Below are 24,469 nucleotides of genomic sequence, written 5' to 3' on the forward strand. Positions count from 1 at the left end.
ATAGTAATCTTGACGAAAGTTAAATCTATTTCCTGAAGGAAGATCGCATCTGTGGAACCTGACACTCCTGAGCTTGGTTTAATGCTTCCAGTAATAATTCCGGAAAAGGTTTATGAATGCCTCATGATAACTTGCTTTAAGACCGATGCGATATGCCTTGCGTGAGGCTTTGAAAGAAGTTTTAGGATCAAGTTTTATTATGTACTTAACAGTTCGCTTAGCACGAAATGTATGTTAAGCTAAAAGACAAATAAATAAGTTTTATGGAATGGACTTCTACTAGGACTTCTAGGTATCTATAAAGTGTATTAAAGATGTTTGTGTCATTAAAACGGTTTTGCAATGTATAATACTTCATTAAACATAAAAGGGCTTACCAATTCAATGCCAAAACCTTCATAAATTATGTCTAAGAGCAGCAAGCATTGAAATTGTTACTTGGGAAGAGTGGGTCAACGTTGCATGGGAAAAATTAAAATTTGACCGCATCAACCCGGAACAAAGCTTTTCCAATCTATATTAGCGTTCAAAACGTTCAAAAATATGGAAGCGATTGGTTGCGTCCCCGTATTCCGCATTGCAATTGAAGTCTGTCCAAAGTCTACGGTCCATACAAATTTCGAAAATTTTATATGAACAAAAGTCTACGAGAAGGAAGGGGGGGGTTTTGAGTTAGCCAAAATTGAGTCTACGTTGTTTATGGACAGCGCCTAAGTTGACATGTTTTGTCTATAACCATGTAACTAATGACGTTGAAGTATAGTAAAGATATGAGCATGAGCATGAGCATGATTGACCGCCCGCGGTTGCTCCTCTGTTATTGCAAGGACAACTGCATTTACACAAAGAACCAACAGATGATGCTTGGGATTAGCTTTCTCTTCATTGTGTAAATGCTGGAATCCCAATACTTTTCAATAAGCAATACCAGCGCCGGCCGCGTCCGAATGCAGGTCAATTGAGGATAGGGAAGGAAGTGATGACGTGATTCTCGCTTAGGCCAATAACCGAGGAATTCTCTGCGTTACTACGAGAAATCACTAGGAGTTTGGACAGGGGAAATGGAGATGTGTTGAGGATTTTGTCGTGGTAAACGAGTGTAATGTTTTGATTCGCGATTAATAATGCGCTCGCGAAGAAATACCCTTCTAAACCTTGGACGACGAACGTGATCTTTTGTGCCTCAAAACTCACCCTACATAAGTTATTAATTCGCAACTAAGGAGAACACAATGCTAAACACCGACGCATCTGTAGTTTGCGTTTCCGTGCGAGACAATGCTGAACGCGATCAATCCACAAGTATTAACAAAATAACACGTGATAAATAAATCAGAAAGATCTTACCGCATGGTTCGCCGTCTATCTTTTACCGACCCTCTCTTTTTCCAGAAATTCATGCAACCTTTATTTGAGTCAAAACATTTCATTTGGACTAAAATATAACAAATGTCGACACCGAAGATGACGAACCATTCAAATTGTTGTGTTCATGCAAAAAATGAAAGGAAATTATTTATTATCAACTAAATGTGCATTTGGAACTAGCGCCGACACATGACGTGACGAACTTTTCAATATTTGTTAGATAAATACACAAAAACCAGAGCAGAATTGTATAAATCCTTTAGCATTAATTATTATTATTGTTATGATAAAATGGAAAGAGCTCACCAATTAACATCCTTTGAAGTGTCCAGTGCGTATGTGCTACAGCATCTTCCACTAATTGGCCTCTTCTCCGAAATCACACTGAACCGCTACGACTACACACGGGTACGACGATGTGGACAGTCAAATAGACGACGACGACGGACGATCCGAATGAAAACGCGGCCTGCACACTTTGCCACCAAAAACTCAAAGCGGCATTTCGACGTTACCTCCAAAAACACACTAAACTGCCCTGTACGAAGACGAGCACTGTGAAATAGACGACGACGACGCGCTCGCGGCCAAACCAAATGAAAAAGCGGCATTTCAACGTTGCCTCCAAAAACACACTGAACTGCCCTGTACGAAGACGAGCACTGTGAAATAGACGACGACGACGACGCGCTCGCGGCCGAACCAAATGAAAAAGCGGCATTTCGACGTTGCCTCCAAACACACACTCCGTTGAAGTATAGTAGGGTATTGGTTCCCTTATTAAGCATGTGGCTCCCATTTTCATCCTACGATAAACAAAGGATTGAAGCGCTGTTGGTTTTGTTTCTTATTTTTGTATTTTTTGTTAGATGTGAGCACCCATGAAAACAAAAAGAACGGAATCAATCGGTGCTGTAATCGCTTGTTTTCGAATAGGATGAAATTGGGAGCGTGAGATTACTAATGGCACACAAACCCTATAAGATATGACGAAAAACTTTTCCGAAGACCGCAAAGTGATTCGACACTTGTGGAAGAAGCACTACTCTTGTTAATTCAGATCAAAAATACAGATTGTATTGTTGATATTATTCCTTTACATGTTAAATGTTGAGCACCATCAGACAATCTGAACGTAATAGTTAGATTTTGTAAAATTTTGTCGAGCAGTGTTATTGGTCTAAATTTGGACAAGATTGTGTTATTCTACATGAAGTGAGAGCAATTCTTGTGAAAGACATAATTTTCTAATGACCATCCATTTTGGACATTATGAGATGTACAAAAATTCAAGTCAACCGATGTGAAAATGACTGCTCTATAGAGGTAAGTGTCCAAAATAGGTGCCCAAATGGTCTAATTCGAATCTTTTTCGAATGCTGATTTGGGATAGCATTTTGTAGGCGGCAGTCAAAATACTAATCGTTTAAAATTTCCCAAAAATTGTTTTTTTTTAATTTTTTTTTTCAAAGTTATGTTTAAAAGAATAAAAATCATTACGCCTTTTTAGTTTGCCTAATTTTTTTTTGTAAAAATCAGTCACTGCCGCAATCATCACGTTTTATTCTCTGAAACTGGATTCAATTTTTCACCCAAAAATTACACATCCCATTCACTGCAGAGGGGCATTAATCATTCATCATGACGGCCAACATGGAGCACGGTTCTGCGAATCCATCAGCGCAGCAGTGCGTTACATTCTGCCTACATGTAAACCGTGAGAGTCGAGTGCCTTCCGTATCCTTATCAACCCCCTGTGCCGACAACGACGCACGGTGGTAAACAGCAAAAGGCCCTTCTTGCCGACAGGCAACCGTGACGAAATTCACCTGGGACCACTTGGCTCCAATCAATGCTTCTATTATTCGTAGGAAACGGTAGCTCACAACCGCCAGCATCCTTCTGCAGCGCCACTTCCGACCACCGCCTTCTCGCTTCTATGTTTGTACGAGTCTATCATTCCTCCAGTGACAGTGGTAATGAACCAGATTATTGCCGGGGGACACACGGCGAGGATGGTTCGAAAGATCGATATCATCGAACGCACGTCTTTTGCTCGGTCACGTTTGCCTGGTGGCTGTTTTCCTGCTCCTCTGCTTTGAATTCCCTGAAGCTTAAAGTGTCGCTTTCTCGGTCGGAGGTTTACTGATTGTTTAATTCTGATGATTTCTGTAGACTATCAGATCCTCCTAAAAATTGTAAGCTCAAGTGTTGAAAAAAATATTATATTAGATATAAAACGATTATCTCTATTCACGAAAACAACCATTGATGGATGCAATTTAAAGGAATATAAAAAACTTTTTTCCCAATCAATGAAAATTAAAGTAAATTAAAAGAAATATAATCAGATATAGTCGATTAATGGACGGTATGAAAAAATGTTTAAAGATCGCAATCGAACTTTCCAATTAATTTAAAACCCACTGGAGAATAAGACAAGGATATAGACCCTCATGTCTGCTATTCAACATAACTTTGGAATATGTAATGCAACGAACAGGACTATACAACCAGGGTTTGATTTTCACGAAAACCGATCAGTTTGTCTGCTTCGTGGATGACGTGGGCAGTATTTTGGAACATTTGTAATGTAATTTGTGAGAATGTCAAAGATGATGTCTGATAGTTTGAGTTCAGGTAAACTGTGAAGGCTTGAGCTTGATTCACCGCCCGTAGATACTGTTTCAGTCTCCCCAGATCAGCTACTCTCAAACAAGGAGCCCATGAGATGAATGCTTGGCTCTAACAGACATGGTAAATTGTTTATACAGGGTGTAAGGTTCCTGAGTGCAAACTTTTTAAAGGGTGATAGAGGACCATAAATGGTGAACAATTTGTTCTACGCATATGGTCAAATCTCAACCGTTGCGTAGTTATTGAATTTGAAAATGGTCATAGTTATCGTAGTTTTTTTTTTAACTCTTATTCGAAAGATTATTGAATTTTATATCAAATGGCATCTTTGAATCAATTGGTTTAGTTAAATAACTAAGTTTTCTAGAGCTAATAGTTTAAAAATAGTGTGTTTTAATTGGTTTTTGTCAATTATATTTGAAAAATGCGTAATAATTTAAAATTCTTTCTTAGGCAAAGTTCGTACAATTCGTTGTTTGACATCAAACTTCTATCTCTTATCGTTTTCTAGCAATTTTGATTTAAACATCACATTTCAGCTCATAAGTTTGCAATTGTCGTGGTAAGCACGTTTTTGCGCACTGTGCCGCACATTAAAATTAAAATTGCAAGAAAACTATAAGAGCTAGAAGTTTGGAGTCAAGGAACGAATTGTAGATCGGAACAAAGGCCACAAGTTTGCCTAAGAAAGAATTTAAATTTAAAATCATAGAAAGGTCAATAGAACCATTTTTTTTTTTCAGCACTATGGTCCTCTATCACCCTTTAAAAAGTTTGCACTCACGAACTCGAACCTAACACTTTGTATTTTGCTAAAATCTTTGAAGGAAGATAAATAGTTTTTAAACTTATAGTTCTAGTGATGGCTCTGAAAATTTAAATACTCATGTATTATATGGAGAAATGAGGGAGAAAGTAGAAAGAAAGATACAAAGTAGCAGGAAAAGGATGAGCTATGAGTCGAACCTAGAAAATTATATTGCAACCATGTCTGTCAATATATATAATGAATTAGTGTTAGTACATGACTAAACATTATATAGTTATTTAATAATTAGGTTAATTATCTCAATTCATGTCCTTCGGAGATCTAGAATGTGGCTATCTGGCATCTCTGATGCAGTCATTCACCAGTGAATCCATACCATCTCAAACCTCGTATCAGCATACAGACAAATTGTAGCGGAAAACCAAAGTATATAAATATGTACCAAGGTAAGAGATTCCCGTAAATGTCAAAAATGAGACTCACCAACACATCTGCGTTAGTTATGAAAAGTTGGTGTTTTTACACTAAAATGTCATTATTTCCGCAAAGTTTGTGAAGTTTTGTTAGTTTGGATGTTTCTAAATGCTGAAAAAATATGTTTAGAATCAATTAAAAAAAAATTGTTACCGATTTTCAAATGGCGATATTTTCTGTTTTATTGCATGGAGGTCACATTTAATCCAGTCAGATGCAATTAAATAATAGCTTCTAAGATGGGAGTGCTTAATTTCTTAAGAAAGTTTGCTAAATAGTGATGTGCCCATACAAAGCAGCGCAAACTTCATAACTATTTTTTGCTTTTTTCCTTTTCTCACTAATCCGTGAATATTAGCGGGAATCTCTTACCTTGGTATTTAGATACTTTGGCGGAAAACAAGGAAAATTTGGGCACCTAATACCAGCAAACTCCAATTCTCTTAGAAATGATAGCGAGGATGTTTGCGCTCTGCCGCTACCACCGCGAGCCATGTGTTGAAACATGACGTCAACATCGACGTCAACATCGGAAGCGACGTCTGAAGAAAATTGGAAAATGGAATCTGGCAGACGACGACGACGACGACGACGTCGTCGTCGGTTGGCTGCCGCATACATAAATGCGCCGATTTTATGAGTCGGTTCTCGGTTCGTTATTCCTTGGTTTCTCGTTCTTCTCCAAAGTACGGGTTTTATTTGCTTGTGTGCGTTCTCTCTCACATAAAAGGGAAAAAGGAAATCGATTTTCCGCAAAATCGGACTCAGTAGCTGCTGCTTACTGCCTGGAGTCGGGACATGCTTTCTGCGATGGAAAGCTGGGCCGACTTGTTTGTGCTGAGGATTCATAACGTGGAAGGAGGTTGAATCTGACTATTTGAATGCTCTGCTGTTGCACGTATCTAATCTGCGCTCTTGGGGTGTTCACAGATATGATATTGGATGATGTGAAGGAAATCAAGATTAAAGTATTAGCTAGCTCCACAATAATTTATACAAAAAGGAACGAATAATCAATGGAAACTTGTCAAATGATCCATGAATAGCTTTTCAATATTAACCCTAGTTGTGCATTGGGGTCATTATGACCCTGATAGATACGCTGAGCGTGCACTGCATCATCGGGGTGAACTTTAGCTTATGTACGAAGAAGATTAAAAAAATGCTAGAAATCCATAAGACATTCGTTTGGATTTATAAAAAAATCAACTGATTCTTAGAAGAAATCAATAGATTTTTTATGAAAGCTAAGACCGTGCTCGTAAAACACTATTTTTTATTCTTCATCCACTTAACCTAATTTACAGCTCTTCTGCGCACTAGGGCACTGCGTGAGCGATTCCAATTGGCAGCTGCACTTACACTTTGTACAGCGACTAAATATGTTCTATTCTTATTCTACTATATCGAGTCGGTTTCCACGGTAGGGCGATGGAAGTGCGAGTGAAAAATCCGGGATCAGAATCGCGCTACAATATTCGTTGGTCAGTCGGTTTTCTCGATAGGGCAATGGAAGTGCGAGTGAAAAATCCGGGATCAGAATCGCGCTACAATAATCGTAGATCAGTCGGTTTCCACGGTAGGGCGATGGAAACGCGAGCACGAAATCCGGGATCAGTGGTCATCGTGATCAAATAAATCATAATCGTGATGAAGACCGCGACGTGTATTTTCATATAACTAGTTGATCATATCACCTAACAGAGGTGGCTCCTAGATCCACACCTTACCCTACCCTACTAACCACCATTCCTTCCCGTGACAACTGTGGGGACGCTGTGGATTCCACGGTTTCTAGTAGCAACGGTTGTCGAACTAACATTCCTTCCCTTTCCTGATGACCGTAAGGACGTGGCCAGCGCCGTTATTGACTTTAAATAGCTGAACTCTCGAATTGTGCACATTGAGAATGGTTAGCTAGTCCCAAGCTTTCACATTCATTGGCTCTCTGTGCAACTTCGATTGTTCTGGTCAATCACGGAGTAGCAACTACGATGTGTACGGTTATCTTTGCTTTGCTTTGCTTTGCTGCTTTATCTATTCTTATTCTACTATATCGAACTGTCACTTTTCTACCCTGTCCATGGTAGAATGATAAGCACGAGGATGTTGATGTATGGCTCTTGTTCCTTTTCCAGTCCGATTAGGGGTCCATTACGAGTTGCCGTTTCGCCGATATTCTATTATCGGGGTCCATTTGAGCTATAAACTCAGAAGAGGGTTAACTGCCAGCCGCTCTCGGGGGGAAGAGCAACTGACGAAGTACCGGCCCCGGGGCTGGGATCGAACCCATGACCATCCATTTAAGAAGTGAACGTGTAGCCACTGCGCCACAGGCCCCGGTCACTATTTTTAAGACTACTACTTTTTGGACTGTCGTATCTCCGAAACCAGTGAATCGAATTGAATGAGGTTTTTAACGTTTATCAACAATACATTAATGCTTCACCAATCTTTAAAACATAGGTACTTTTTGAGCGTTGAAATAAGTTATGATTAATTGACACGTTTTTTCTACTTGACACTAGATTTTCTACTCTTGTTCTTATGATATACACTGAAGTTTTTTTAAGCGGTTTTTTTTACGCGGTACCGCGTAAATAAACCGCGTTATTTCAAAACCCCTCGTAAAAAAACAAGTTTTTTTCAAAAACACGCACAAAATAGTCAGGATCACATCTAACGTGACTTAACTTTTTTTACGACGTTTTTTTGAAATAACGCGGTTTTTTACGACGTTTTTTGAAATAACGTGGTTTTTTTACGCGTTTTTTTACGCTGTACCATTACCGGTAAAAAAAAACTTCAGTGTATTAGAGCCTGTTTGGATTAAAGGAAGAACACATTTAGTTTTTTTTTGTGTGATCTTGTAAATTAGACCAAATTTCTTCTATATGGGCGAAAACGTCAAACCAGTATAACATTATCGTCATGAGAAAATATTTCATTTTATAACGTCGTGTCAAGTATGAATATAATGTTGATAAACGTAAAAATTTCACTCAATTCGGTTCACTGGTTTCCGAACTATGACAGTTCAAAAATTATGCATGGAAATATATTAGCACCTTAATCAGAAAGTCCAACAGAAATAACCCTCAAAATTATTGATGGTATTCTCTGAAGGGATTACTTGTGCAAGCATATATTAAGAAAATGGTTCTACGGGATTTTATCGCAAGATAAGCGTGAAACAATGTGACATATATTCATTAAATGGTTTCCCTGCATTTGGCTTTCCAGAAAACAGGTCGCGGAACTTCAGCAGGCATTTATCAATTTATTCAAGGAAATGACGACTTCGTCCTGAAATGCTCATCTTCTGAAGAATTTGTTGGCAGGAGAAGCTTTCCACGGACCAGCACGAAGCCATTTTAATCGATGTTTTTTAATCTACTTGATATTTTTGTATACTATTCATTTTAAAGTGAGAAAGTTCATATTTTGTCTCGACCAACTTTCAAATAGGGCCTATGAAAAAATGGAACACAAGCAAATAAAAAAAATTATATCACGGAAACGGCTTGTTCGATCGGAAAGGCGTCTTCAGCAAAGTATCTGTAGAAAAACGCCATGGATAAAAACTTTCGTTTTCTACCAAAGAGAAACACGCAAAATGATGACATGAAGTATTTGTTGTTAGGGACCGTCCATTAAAGACGTAGGGTTTTAGGGGAAGTTTATGATATTGCTAGCCTTCTATTAGGTATGGGAGAATATAATTTAAGAGGGGAGGAGCTGTCAAAAATTGACCACTAATGCTACCGTGATTTCAAATGCAATTAATCACTTTTCACAGTTTTTGACGTCTAATTTTTGAATAGCTAGCGATATGGTCAAACTCAAACATTACAGGATCCTTGAAAAAGGTCTAATAAGAACCGAAACGTCGGGTTAAGAAAACATATAGTTGTTTTTGATTGACCAAATTAGAATGAAATGCCAATTAAAGATATCATCCCAAGCAACACACATGTTATATAAAAGTTACGACAGCACAAGTTTTGGTTGTATTGAAGTTTATTTTACGTAATTTCAACACAATATTAGAATAACGTCAAATAAACTTCTATACAACCAAAACTTGCGCTGTCGTAACTTTATTATAACATGTGTGTTGCTTGGGATCCAACGTACAGTCGATCACCCAAATAAAATCAAACTTAAAGCAATAAAAAAGTACGACCATGATTCTCATCAGTCAATGAGATTGAAACTTTTACTACAATCATTTTATTGCAAAAGGTAAATATCGTTTGAAATAAAAAATCAATAATTTTGCTTTCGGGAAGAAATTGATCAGTAAATAAAATACCTTTGCATGTGCCACCCGAATTATCCACCCCAGAATGCGAAATCCCACGCAAAACTTTTACGAGTTTTCTAAATTTTTAATTATTCAAGTTTTAAGGAGAAACTTCAAAGAACACAAACATGGCTGCCACAATGGCCGACTTGGTCCCCTACTCGCGTTTTCAAGAGCACCAATCTTGAAAATTCGTAAACAAATGCGCTCAATTTGAAAAAGCTGCCTCTTTTTGCAAGTGAGAAAAGCCAGGCTTGGTTTGATGATTTTTTCGTCAGATTTGTGCCTCTAAAGTTTGTATGCAAAATTGCAAAGGGATTTCTTGATGTTTCACCTTAAGTTTAATAAATTTCAAGAAAACGCCTTAAAGTATGCACTTTCCATACTGAAAAAGTGATTACTTTCGGAAAAGTACAATTTTATGCATAAATTTGAATATTTATAAAAATTTTGATGATGAAATCGTGTTTAGCAAATACTTGCCAGCTAAAAGCATCCATTCGAATATTCATTACATGTGCGATACAGCCACGGTAACAAAAGTTTGAAAGGGTCTTTGAAATTCGCCAAACACGCAATTTCGGAAAATATTGAATTTAATACAGAAATATGTGATTAATTGACTGTAAAACATGTAAACTTATCATTCAATAATCCTTTAGCCATCTTGCGATACATGGCAAAATTTTCATTAATAACAAAAATGTCATTTTTTGCAAATTGAAATTATTTTTCATATATGCATTTTTTCAACATTTTAAGCGTAATGACATTTTTCAATATTATGAAAGTTCACACGATTATCCAAAAGTCACCCATACATAACTTTTTTGTAGGTAATGTCATTTTTAAGTTACATTGAATAAAAAACCGTCAAATACTTTAGCACTTTTCAATTATTAGCCTAGACAAATAAAAAAAAATAAAGTATGCAACTTGCTTTAAAATACATAGTCTTTATACCTAAGAAATTACATCGGATTATGAGACAGTGTTGCCAAACCCTTACGGTGAGTTTACGTGAATTCGTCATACATTCTAAAAACACACAACCGAAAATGTTCAAAGTGCCATAACTTTTTTGTACATTTTTTTACCATGATGAAATTTCTACATATGATAGCTAATTCTCACAAAATATCACGAAGGTAAAAAAATAACTTTTTAAAATATTTAATTTTTAGTGACAAAATTCAGTTTTTTTAGAAGAAAAAATAAATAAATTTTTCAAAGTGTATCTGTCTGAGAGCCGCCATTTATTAATCTACAACTTTGTCGAAGACACTTTTCCGATCAAACAAGCAGTTTCAGTGATATGATTTTTCATTTGCATGTGTTCCATTTTTCATAGGCCCTATTTTAAAAAGTTTGAATATGAAAAAAATGGTTATTTATATTGATAAGAACAGCTGTGCCAGATTATAAGCAAATCAAAAATGCAAAATTAAAAAAAAATGGATTTTTTTTTGTGCTGCTTCGTGGAAAGCCTCAGTTACAGCGAAATGAAAAAAAAATTAAATGTATGGGACCTGATGATATGTTATTCGAGATTAGTTTTTACTTTTACAGTTTTTATCAAAATAAGGATCAATCATTTCTTAGATTTGTGAATTTTTAAATCGTCTCGATTATTTCACGAAGCCCATTTTTCTATTTTTTTAATTAACTGTAACATAAGTATGTATAGTTTTTTCATTGAAACTTACACGTAGAATCTATGTCTAGATATCGAAAATCTCAAAAGTTGATTATAGAGAAAAAATCTCAAAAGTTGAAAATAGAGAAAAAATGTTAGAAGCATTTAAAAAATATTGAAGGGTAAGGTTTTTTTTGAAAATTTTAATTTTAAGACATCTAACACAGATACATGATGAATATTACACTCATTTTTTTTCTAAATTTCCTTGAAATATGTATCTATCAACAGTTAGGTGAAGAATATTGCAAAACAAATAACATGAAAAATATTTTCAGATAGAAGCTCATTAGCAAAATCTCATTTGAATTGAAAAAGGTCGCGTGCGTCGTGCGTTTTGCTAAAAATGCTGCATATGCTTTTTGGAACATGTTTAAGTAATATATTCCATACAGCTCTACAACGAGCCGAAACATACATGATGTGCTAGCTTACAATAGACTACTGTCAAATGGGGTAACTTGCAACACATTTTGACTTTGAAGCAATATCATTGAAAATGTAAACATTTGAAACATACTGTAAAGCATCATATACACTAATTACCACGAGTAGAATACTATGCAGCACTTGATTTACCACAATACGTTGCCACCTAATCCGGAGGTGCGAAATACATGCTTGTTGCAAGTTACCCCATCTGTGGGGTAACTTGCAACACGTGACATGAAGCTAAGTTAGCTACCAAGTGCTTGGTCATATTATGAGTTTTTGATGTAATGCATGAAAAATACATTGAAATGATGTACACTAACCAACTGAAATATGATTTTTTATTAAAAGGTTAGTAGTTATTACAAGCGAGAGTATATCGTTTCATAGCAGGTCTCACTTCACTCAAGTATAAAATATGGATCTCGTGACTCAGTACTAGTTACAAAATGTCAACATTGCTTAACGTAATTTCTTGAAAATGTAGAGTGAGTCATCTTTAGATAATTTTCAGTTTGAAGTGGTGTTTGGCTACTTCAGCTAAAATAACATGATTTATACACAACACTTATTCAACTTTGTTAATATCGTAGCCGTTAGTTTGAGCATTCAGCTGAAATAATTTGCCCCGTATAGGTTCAGAATTGATATTAGTGATTGCTTTAGAACGACCATAAATTGAATTTAACTTTCAACAAGGTGAAATATGAATAGAATTTCAAAATATGGTAGTCTTTAACCATGATTGAAGGTCTTGTTAAAAAAAATTGTAAAATTGAGTCGATTTTTGAAAATGATCCATTTCTGCCAAAAATGGATCTGATAGATCGTGAAACGAAAATAAAAAACAAAAATTTGTTAATTTTAACTGTTGCAAGTTACCCCATAGTGGTTGTCGAATCTGATAATGATTTTTTACATTACTTAGTCAATAAGTTTATCAAACTTTTATCGTTCAGATAAGCTTACTATTAGGTAACCTAACTGCAAGCGAAGTCATCAGACTTATATCACCGACGAACCGACGTGACAGTGATGATTCAAAACTGTCCCCCCCAAATTTAACGGTCGACCAGCGAAGCGAGCGAACGCTTCTGTCAAATCATCGCAGACACGAACCTTTTCCTATATGAATACACGGGGGTTTGGAATCATGCTATCAAAACAACGCGAGCCGTTATAGAGGAGGCGGTAGTGTTCGGCTATTTTTCATCATGGCGTCGGGGACAACAAATTTGAATTTATTTGTTCTTGCTGTCACGTCGGTTCGTCGGTGCTTATATAACCTACCATAGGATAGACGTAAAGCACGATTCTCATACTTGTTTTTATGGCATAAAATGAGCAAACCGTTTCAACAGTGTACCCAAACAATAAACAAAGAAACAAATCTTATTTTTCCACTAAAACGATCTTTTGTATTGATAATCTTGATAACCAGAATAGTGGAGCTTACTAGCTTTCATTATTATGAGCAAATAGTTCACATATAATGTATGTCATCGTGTTGCAAGTAACACCGCTGTTGCAAGTAACCCCGTTTGACGGTAAGTCTTATCTGCGTAAAGATGTTGAGCAAAATTAATGAAAGATCAAGCCACTTAGAAGACGAGCCTTAAATCTTCGAAAGGGTTCCGGACTGCCCAGTGCTGCATGCACTTCCTATCTTTGAATCTCTCATTCTTGTATGATTCGGCAGTTCCGCACGTGTCCAATATTAATGAACGGTTTTATGTGTGTTGAATAGTAAAATCTTCTATTCCTCAACACAGGTATCCCCTAGAGAGCAGTCTCTCGCTCGGAAAAACCTCCAATACGTGTACAGGAAACCAACATGAACGACTGTATTTGTGCTCTTTACCCATATCAACACACTCAGAAGTTTTTCCGGTCGATCACTGCAGATTTAAGGCGCCCTCCAAACCAACACGACACGATGGACTCGCAGAGCCCGAGTCCTAACGTACGATTGTCGCTGTTGCTAGGAAACATTCAGTATGGAATGATCTTAAACCGAGAAGAACGAGCACAGTTTTCCATCTCCAACATCTTTCCATACAACTGCATAAAATTAACATACATGTCTGTGTGCGTGATAAAATTGACGTAGTTTTTCCGACCGGGCAGCCGTTCTCATCGGTCGGTCGCTATTTTCCGATGGACCACTTCCTCGCGCCTCGAGGCGTGAATTCCAACACATTTGCGTCGGGACGAACAACCGGTACAGGTCGTCGCCGCAACGCACAAGGAAGGGGTCGTCCGTCGCTATGTAATTAATAGTTTTATAATTCCTCTAATCACCTTAACGGAAGTCAAAGGGAAGCTCCCACGTTGGAAGGGTGGCTTAAATGGGTGAACCGTTTAATGAGAGCACACGAAGTTCGTAGCAGTGGGACGAGCAATGGAGGAACCAAAAAGGGTTAACTCGTGATGAGGGTTCGACGAACACGTCGAAGATTGACCTACATACTAATAAACAATCCGACCGGAATTCTAATGGGTTTCCCGAGAGAGGGGGATGTTTGTTGATCATGTTGTGTGGTTAGCTCTTAATGATGGGGTGGAGGGTTTTGTTCAGAGGCGTGGTAAGGATATTGTAAATGGAGAATAACGTACCTCTGAAGCAAGCCGTATGAAAAACAAGGGTATGAGTTCAATAAATGATTCTGTGGTTTGAAATCTTCCTTAGCATGATGCCATATTCAAAATAGCTCCAAAATAATCATTACAGTTATAGAACACATAATCGGGAAATCTTGGAGATCTAAAGAGTCGCAATACAAGAAGATGTTGGACGATCAGTCGACACTACCGTAACATACCATGATTGGAAGCAAAAGATTAAAGCTTGAGTATAAACTTTGAAACAAACATAGGGTGACGATGGGTATTATCGCCAGGTTTGTTCTCTTCGTCATGGGGGGTTTTTGTTGGCTAAATTTCCTGAAACTTGGTCGTATAATTCAGCTTGGTTGGGAAAGATTTGAGGTCAACTCTGAGTTCAACAGCTTTCAAATAAAACCCCCATGACGGACAGAACAAACGAACAAAACTGCCGAAAATACATAATTTCCCCTATATATAGGTACTACAAGTTTAAAAAGCAAACTGAAAAAATGCCATCAGAAAGATAATCATTAATTTCATTCATTTCTTTAATTCCAGGTTGACATTACTGCAATAAATCTACTCTTCAGCTAAGGTAAGCTTTCAGTTATATCTTATCACCAAATTTCAAGAACCCTTTCAGCATATATGGTTGAAAATTGACAAACCCACCAAACATCTGCTCGGTAATTAGAATGCACCTCATCGAAACTGTTGTCATACACGCGAAACAAACTGCATGACAAAACCAGTAAAAACAAAAGTTGACTCACAAGTGTACCCTCGTTTTTCAACATCCTTGCCAAATGCATAAAAACGACGCATACCCACAAGCAACAACAGAAAGGAAACCTCGATTGACTGCAGCAGCAGCAGCACTCTACTCGTGCTCCTAGAGGAGCTATGAAACAAACGGGCAATGGCTTCGCCACGTGCCCCTTTTATTTGCACTCATTTACCCCATCCCCTCAACGCGTCGTCGTGCCCATCAGCCATGGAACAGAAGTGCTACCTTCTTGGCTTCATTTATACCTACATGGATCCTTCCTTGGTTGTGAACCAATTCAGAAATAACGAGCCACTACTGGGCTGGAACACACACGGGACATTGTGCGGTTTGGAACAGATGTGCTAGTACCTACTACTCATATTGACAAGAAATGTGCTATTGTAGGCAGGTTGTCGAAACTGCAAGAACCGCAGTCAACACAGGTGTTGCCATCCGGAAATGGAGGTGGCGATTGGATTTTGCGGAGCAGTGTTGCCAGTTTTTTCTTCCATCTCAACTGGCTTCTTTAGTCAATCATCTTAATCACCCAGTATTAAAGAACGGAGTTAAAAAGTTCAAATCTTATTACACTCAATCGAAAAAAATATGTCAAAGCGTTTTTCTTGTAAGAAACAAACATTTACCTACAACCTAGAATATATATGATATGATATAAAGCCACCACCAGTGCAGGACTTGCCATGTCGTACAGTTCCTCTCGATAGCAAGATCAAGATGTTGGGGTCTCCAGTTAGCCTAGTGGTTAAGGCTATGGATCGCCAATCCAGAGACGGTGGGTGCGATTTCTGCTCCGGTCGGCAAAATTTTCTCGACTTCCTCGGCATAGTGTAGCATTGTACTTGCCTCACAATGTACAAATTAATGCAATGGCAGGCAAAGGAAGTCCTTCAAGTCATCATTGTGAAAGTGCTCAAAGAACACTAAATTGAAGCGAGGCAAGCCGAGTCCCAGTGAGGACGTAGAGCCATAAAGAAGAAGAAGAAGAATAAGATGTTGAGTAATACAACATTTCCTAACCATTGAATTTAGAAGGTGAACCCCTAAGTAACCACTAGATCTGTATGCAATCCACTACAGGCAGTGAATCACCATCCAATATAGATATATCTTATTCATCAGCAACATGCAATGCTCATTAAGATTTCCGTCTGGTGGTTTGTGACAAAATTGTTGATCTATAGGGTGCGTCAAACTTATGACGGACTGCTACAAGACATCATCGACTATGGTGAAGATCCTTAAATTTTAACCATAGAAGATGGTTTCAATAATGTTCAAACGTAGATCAATACTTCTATTTGACAGGGTGAAATATACTTAAACAATCCTGTCCAAATGCTTCTTATTAATTTTGACTCTGATTGCTTTAGTTATTCCTAAATAATATGTATAATTATTAATGTGACCAACATCTAAAATAGATTGATCTTTCGCTATTCTTTCTTCCGACACTCGCACTACATGTCCAGCCCACTGAAGTCTGCCGTATTTTATACGTTTTACAATATTCGCATCTTCGTACACTTGGTACAGGTCGGACTCGATTATCCGGAATCGGGATCTAAAGCTTCTCAAACATGTATGTGGGGAATGGAATACTTTATGAAGCTGAAATTTTGATGTTATGTCAAGCTAACTTTGATTATCAGTCAAAATTTCAGCTTTGTATCTCATTCCGTTTGCCAGATATTTGTTTGGGAAGCTCCAAAACCCGACTCCAGATAATCGAGTCTGACCTGTACAACTCGTGATTCATGCGTCTGCGCCACACTCCATTTTCTTGTTTCTCACCGATTATAGTCCGCAGCACTTTGCGGTCAAAAACTCCAAATGCTTTACGGTCTACCTTTTTTAACGTCCACGCTTCGTGACCGTAGAGGACAACCGGAAGAATCAGCGTCTTATACAGAGCGAATTTTGTTTGCGTTTGAAAGTTACGGAACCCAAGCTGGCTACGCAAGCCGTTAAAGGCCCTATTCACAGCTGCAATACGCCTTTTCACTTTACGGGAAACGTCATTGTCACATGACACAAGTGTTCCAAGATAAACAAATTCTTCAACAACTTCAAACACATCCCCATCAATCACTACCTCAGAACTAACACCACTAGGCCTGCTTCCGTCTCTACCCGCTATCATGTAATTCGTCTTGGTTGAGTTAATCGTCAAGCCTATCCTCGCTGTCTCTCTCTTCAGAGGAGCATAAACTTCCACCACTGCCCTACGATCGATGCCGATGAGATCAATATCGTCGGCAGAACCGAGGAGCATGTGCGACCTCCTAATCGCTCCTTCGAGTGCAATGTTGAACAATAGTCTGCCAAACCTCATTTCTGTTCACTGAATCGTACGCTGCTCTAAAATCAATGAACAGATTGTGAGTCTGCAAGTTATATTCCCGAAATTTATCTAGGATCATCCGCAGGATAAACATTTGATCCGTCGTTGATCGGCCCTCATGAAAACCAGCCGACGAAGGACTCCTCAAGAGGTCGCAGTCTGTTGAACAGGATACGCGACAGTATCTTATACGCCGAATTTAAAAGGGTAATCCCTCTGTAATTGGCACTCTCCTGTCTGTGCCCTTACTTGTAGATTGGGCATATGAGGCCATCCAACCAGCTGGTGGACAATTCTTCATCCTCCCAAATCTTTATAATAATCTGGTGGATTGATTGATGTAGCTGCTCGCTACTTAGAGTTTACTACATTGTAGTAAATAAAAAAGCTGTTGAAGAGTTGTATACGTGTGTCGCCATCTAAAATTTTTCTAAAATTTTCGTCACGGTTTGCTCTGTAACTTATTCAGAAAAACCTTTTGGAATGCCTCCCATAATTTCTTACAAGACTCTTTCCTATTTTTTTACGTTGTTTTTTTTTGGTATTCTTTTCTGAAATCCTGTCAAAAATTCTTCAGGATTCCTATTTACAAGAAAAGGTACCATGATTCTTCCCGAATTCCTTAGCGACCGAGGGATTCCTTTAATAGTTTCTCTTAGAGTTCTTGCAGAGATTTTTCAATGAGTTTTTGCTCGAAATGTCTCCGGAGATAATTAAATAACTTCCTTGTAAAACATTCCCGAAGAATGTCAGAAGGATTGCAGGTGAAATCTTGCCCGAAACTCCACAGAGACACATTCGAAAATCTCAAAAAAACTGAGATATCTCGGAAAATAGCCGTGGCAGTAATTCCGAGTGCAAATATCAAGGAAATTCAAGGAGGAACTGTGAAAACCTGTGAGAGAAACTCCGGGAGGAGCTACAAGCGAAATCGCGTAGAAAGATCCAAGAGAAATATTGGAAACCCATCTCGAAAAAATCTCTGGAAGAGCTTCGACCGAGAGAAACTGTTGGAAAGATATCCCGATAAACCACTAGGATAAATTCCTGATGGAACTTTGCATAAATTTTCGAAGGATCTCCGGGAGGAATCAAGCGAGAATTGAATCATATCGGAAAAACCTCCGGAAAAAATGCTAGGATCAACTTTCAGAAATCCCGAAAGAACAACGAACAATTCTCGGAAACTGGGAAAGAATTTGAAAAAAGATTTATGGTAGAAATCCGATGAGGAAATCAGCATAGCAAACATACATCTTAGTTCAGTTTCAAAACTGTGTAATGCACTCAACGGTGGTGCAGTCTGATTTAAAGTGTTTGGATATCATTTCTTTTTGAAAGAAAATTTAGATGCAAATGTCATAGCAATTGACCTAAAAGTACTCTGAGAAAAAATTAGAAATATTCATTAACCGATTTTTGTATTATTTTCGAAGAAATTTTGAAAAAAGGTCTAAGAAGATTGTGCGATTTAGTAGAATTTCTTGGAAAAAACCTTGCGCATTTCCCTTAAAACTTTTAAATTTTTTTATGGTAGTTTTGTGAATTTAAAAAAAAATATAGAATTTGAGCCGACGGTATTTTTTCTTCGAGGATTTATTTCGGCAATTACTTTAAAAAATCCTAACGGAAAAAAATAGAAATGTCTATTTTGAATTCCTTCTGCATTTTCTATGAATTCTTAAAACATTATTCGTCAATTCTGCAGTACCCTACTAACAAAAGTAGCTGCATAGCAGCTTATGGAGCAAACGCTCTTAAATGAAAGCTAGCAGAAGCTTTTATACAGCAAAAATGTTAGTTGGGTAATGATTTTAAACAGTTATACAGCAGTTTTTTTTTCAGAATGTCTTCGGCGATTTTCTGTAGAACTTGCATCAAAACTTGCTTCAGCAGAATTTCAGCAGAAATTTCTTTGAAATATCTTCGAGTTTTTTTGGAAAATATTTTGAAAAAATCTTAGGTCATTCTTGAAAAAAAACTTATTCGGCAATTCCTTCAGATATTTCTTTTTAAATTCTCGCAATCAATATTTTTCGCCATTTCTTTTAGGAGATTCTTTGGTCGTTATCATAGGAATTATCTTATCTTAAATATCCTTCGAAATTCTTTGGAAACTCTATTTAGCAGTTTATTGGAAATTCATCAGGAAGTTTTTCAAAAATTTCTTTGTTTAAACCTGGGTGTGATATACTGAAATCTAAGTTTGTTTCCCAAATGGATTTCAATGTTACAAGAAAGTTGGGTAGTGTGTCAGAACCGCTTCTGGGAGCTCTCGCTAAGGTTGCTTATCAAATATGGAGTGAGCAACACACTTGTTATTGAAAACTTCGAAGAAATGCTCAGTCTGAACACTCAGTCAAACATTTATGAAAATCTGTCTTTTTGACATGTCATCTGACGTACGCCTCCCAGGTATATACTTCACCAATGAGAGTTTCTCTGTTAAATACGATCTGTCCATGAAACAAGCTATGTACACATGGAATACCAGATCAACTTCGGTGTATCCATTCCTCGCAATTTTATCGAAAAAATGTCAATTCCTGTAAGAGATTCTTCACTGATGTGTCTCGCATAAATGGATACACTGGTTTCGGTGTCTTCAATGAAAATGTCACCGCCTCCCGCAAACTTCAGGAACCTTGTTCGGTTTATGTTGCTGAGCTGGCAGCAATCAACTTCACTTTGGAGATGATTTCCAACATGCCCGTAGACCATTTCTTCATCTTCTCGGATAGCCTTAGTTCGATTGAGATACTCCGGTCGATGAAACCTGTAAAACATCCATCTTACTTTCTTGCAAAAATAAGGGAGCAGATGGGTGCACTGGTCGAAAGATCATACAAAATTACCTTTGCATGGGTCCCCTCAGATTGCTCCAGTTATGGCAATAAGAAGGCGGAATCGCAATGGTTATGATGACATCGACCACGTAGTTTGGCAATGCCCAACAATGCCCAGAGCACTACTTTTGGATACCATTGAGGCCCGAGGTAGACAACCCTTTGTTCTTGTGAGAGACGTGTTGGGCACTCGCGATGTCACTAATGTGCTATGCATTTACGACTTTCTGAGTTTGTCTTCTAATTCTGATTTAAACCACTTTAAACATTTCCGTTAATAATTCTGTGGCATATTTTCAAAACAACTAATCTAGCTTTCATTAGAGTGTTTACAGAAAGCATTTTCCTTAAATAAATTAATTTATCATCGTTTCTCCTTGTCCGGACAAATTTTCGTAATATTTCTTTGCATTTCACAAATAAAAAAAACTTTTGAGGTCAATTATCTTGCTAACACGTCATAAACTAAATGCTTTGGGGTATATCCTCGAAACATATTCACAAATTAACAAAAAATCGTTTCAATTTTACATTACCCTCGGCTAAACGAATGTCTAGGCAAAAAATAACATTTGAAAGGTTTTACCCTCGTTTTTGTTTCAGTGTATATGTAAGTGTGATGTATTAACTTTTTATAAAACAGAGTTGCGATGGGGATCGCGATCGGGTGACATTGTTCGAAGGAAAAAGTGAAGAATAGCGCGTGTTTGGGGCAGTTGCGATGGGGGTCTCGATCGAGTTGCATTGTTCGGCGGAAAAAAACAAAAAGTGACGCGTGTTTGTGGCAGTTGCGATGAAAATCTCGGTCGCGTTACATTGTTCGAAGGAAAAAGGGAAGAGTGACACGTGTTTGAGGCAGGTGCATGTCCTTCCTCGTAAAGTGATAAAAATGGATGCACACTTGGTAGCAAACAGTATTGTAGAAAATTAAAGGAGTTAAGGAGTGGTTGAGGTCATTCGACGACATGGAACTGGGTGAGATCGTTCCGATTTTTTATTCTCTACATGCTAGAAGATGTTGGTGTAATTTCGCCAATGCGTTTTAATGAGGACTCCTGGAGTCTGTAATAGCTGCATATTAATCTTGTATCTCTGGTGCAGGCCTTATATTAAAGCGATAAAATGTTAGAAGAAAGTGATTGCAGTTCACAACAATCATTGAACAAATTTTAAATAATTGGCTTAATTACCTCAATGGCTGCCGATCACAGTTAATACATGGGTCTATTCTTAAATAAAATACATAATTCGAAAAAAGCTATCTAAGCTTGAAAGTTAATTCTCCGTATACTCTTAGTTCAATACTGTGGGAAACGCGCGAGTATTTCCGTGAGTCGGTCGGTTTTCTCGGTAAGAAGATGGGAACGCAAATATTGAATGCGGAATCAGAAGCGCGTGGTAACTTTCGTGGGAAAGTCAATTTTCACGGTAGTTTAAACGATCAATGCGGTGACGCGTTTCACATAGAACGATCGTTGACGTATGTGCATTACCCTTACTATCGCGACCAAATAAATCATAATCAGGATGAAGACCGTGTCGTGTATTTTCATATAACTAGTGGATTATATCACCTACCAAACAATGGTGGCTCCAAGATCTACACCTTACCCTACCCTACTAACAAATACTCCTTCCCGTGACAACTGTGGGGATGCTGTGGATTCCACGGTTTCTAGTAACAACTATTGTCGAACTAACATTCCTTTCCCCTTCCCAATGACCGTAAGGACGTGGCCGGCGCCGTTATTGACTTTAAAATATTGAACTCTCGAATTGTACACATTGAGAGTGTGTAGCTAGTCCCAAGCACCATTCATTGGATCTCTGTGCAACTTCGATTGTTCTGGTCAATCACGGAGTAGCAACTACGATGTTTACGGTTATCTTTGCTTTGCTTTGCTTGCTTTGTATTACCTTTTTATAAAACAGTACTAGATATGCCATCATTACAATAAAAAAGTTTTATCATAAAATCTTTTGTCTGAGTTTCCCGACACCTTTTTGAATGTTTTTGGGCCTCGGCTAAACAAATGTCTATCACTGTAGAACCGTACACTCCTTAGGTTTTCCACAAAGAATTTTCGCTTGACGCTTTAATATCTGCTTTCAAACTTACCAGCTAACAATTTAAAGTTTACATAAAATTTAAAGATATTTTGTACAAAATGCGGTTGTTTTAGAACTTTAAGAATGTTTGGCAACACAACCCACTACCACACTGTTCAACACAACCATAACATCTCTTCATACTCATACTGAACATACCATATCCACACAACAACAGCCAATTTCGCTCCTGTTGTTATACGATACCCACCAACAGTGAGCTCCCTCGCTGCTTCAGCTCCCATTAGGTGGTGGCATACTTCTGAACCGTGTCCTTTCCCCCCTAGCACGTATAAAACTGAAAACGTCATTCCACTGACCACACGTCGTCGTAGTCGTCGATGGAACCGGGAAGACACTGCTGACTGCCTCCGAAACAGGTGCGCATGCTCCGCTTTCGGCTTCGTTTGCGTGTATGTGACGTGCTGTATCTTCCCAAGCGATATCCTTGCTGGTTTGTTGGTCACACCACGCGGTCGGTGGTGTAGGAACGTGAGTCCTCGCTCTTTCTCTCGTTGGTTGGAGCAGTCAGTGTGCTAGTGTGCCACACGTTCGGAACTCCGACACGGAACTCCGACGATTTCATCACGTTCGTTGGTCGGCCTTAGTACATCAACTGCAGGCGAACGGCCATTCAGTCGAGGAAAAGATTTGAACCGCTTTGGGCCGCTACGTCGTTTGCGGGTCCCCAACAGAAGTTCCAGCCAGTGTTTAGCCCCAAAAGTGTGAGGTGTGTGTTTGGGAGTTTTGTGTAGCTGCTGCTGCTGATGCGTTCGCATTCTGCTGGGCTTGGGTCCCTTTGGTGATTTATGCGAAACATTACGACGGGCTGCAAGCTGTTGTTTTTGCAGGGGTTTTAGGGCGTTTGTTGGGAGTTGGGAGAGTGTGAGGGCTGGAGCCGGTCTCCATTGACACGTCCTGCGGATTTGCTTCACATTAAAGATAGCGGCGGCGGTGAATGAAGAAAAGGTCGTTTGTCAGAAGGCTTAGAATTTCATCAAAGAACGGAATTGGTACGAAGAAATATAAAAGTTTGAAAACGGCTAAGAAAGGGGAGTTCGGCGTTGAAGGCAAAGTCCTTCTAAAGTGATGTAACTCTTGACACGCGTGTGTATTTTTCTTCCTTTGCCGCAAGTGGTTCGTATACACCTTGTTCTTCCGCACCCCGCTCTTAAACTCGAGTGGCAATCAGTGTGAGCTTTATGTAATCGTTACCAGTCGCTGGCATTTCCCATGGTTGGAATGGTGCAAGTGGAGCAACTAAGAGCGTGGTGATTGAAGCGTTTGCAGCGACCTACTAACAAGATCCTTTGGAATCGCTATCTTAGGGGACCGATCTGGAAGAAAAGAAACCGTGCCATTTGTTGAAATCGTTTGAGTTTAAAGGGCGAAGAAAATCAATGCTCAGAGTGCTGATTAAGAGAAACGTGCCTAACAGTCGGTTTTCTAGTCTTGTGCTTCCGTGTGATTTCAGAAAGATTCCCGATTCGAATCAGTGAAAAAACTCGCTTTGATCCCATTCCATACATTTTACTGAAAGTGTGAAGCCTGTCTACCGGTGGAAATTATCAGTGGAGCAAAAAAAGGTGAAACGTATCTTACACATATAAAGCCAATATTTGCCAGTCATTAACGATTCTCGCAAAAAAAAAAAAAAAAAGTAAAACGAAAGGTGCAGAAGCGATATTAAAAAGGGATTTTCACCCTCCTACTCGTACCAGACGGTAAGGAAAAATTTCAACCGGCCGGTGGTGGAGGTGAACAGCACACCCGTCTCGTACCCTGGCAAAGTGAAACGATTAGCCGAACCGGAAGTTTATTATTTCCGCTGTTTTTTTGCCTCTCCGGTGTTTTGCCATCGTCGGCACTGACTGTTGGTGAAAATTAGGGCTGTCTATTGTTGCGGCGCAGACGACGACGCCTCTTTTTGCACGAAAGCCAAGGCGGTTAGGAAGTTCTTTATTCGAAGGTAGGTCCCAAAAGCTTATGGAGATTTTTTTAACTTGTACTGGGAAGCTTATTATAGGTTATGTTTTTTTGTTCCGAGAATTTGGTAATAATGTGTAGAAGAATCTAAGAAGATGGGCTTAATGG

General features: G+C 38.4%; 1 protein-coding gene across 6 annotated transcripts in view; it reads left to right on the forward strand.

The window, feature by feature from the left end:
- Positions 1-24,469, forward strand: part of LOC109429565 (stress-activated protein kinase JNK) — a 273,562-nt gene that overhangs the window by 5,794 nt on the left and 243,299 nt on the right. For 2 of the 6 annotated variants that reach the window (XM_062849248.1, XM_062849252.1), the window contains one exon: positions 14,848-14,884. The exons of 2 other annotated variants lie outside the window; for them this stretch is intronic. The gene's annotated coding sequence lies outside the window, so the exon portion shown is untranslated. Of the gene's footprint in view, positions 1-14,847; positions 14,885-22,915; positions 24,345-24,469 lie in introns of those variants that run through there. 2 more of the 6 variants (XM_062849249.1, XM_062849251.1) reach the window with 1 other exon arrangement.

Source organism: Aedes albopictus, chromosome 2 (assembly GCF_035046485.1).
Source record: "Aedes albopictus strain Foshan chromosome 2, AalbF5, whole genome shotgun sequence".
In the NCBI taxonomy this organism is placed as follows: domain Eukaryota; kingdom Metazoa; phylum Arthropoda; class Insecta; order Diptera; family Culicidae; genus Aedes; species Aedes albopictus.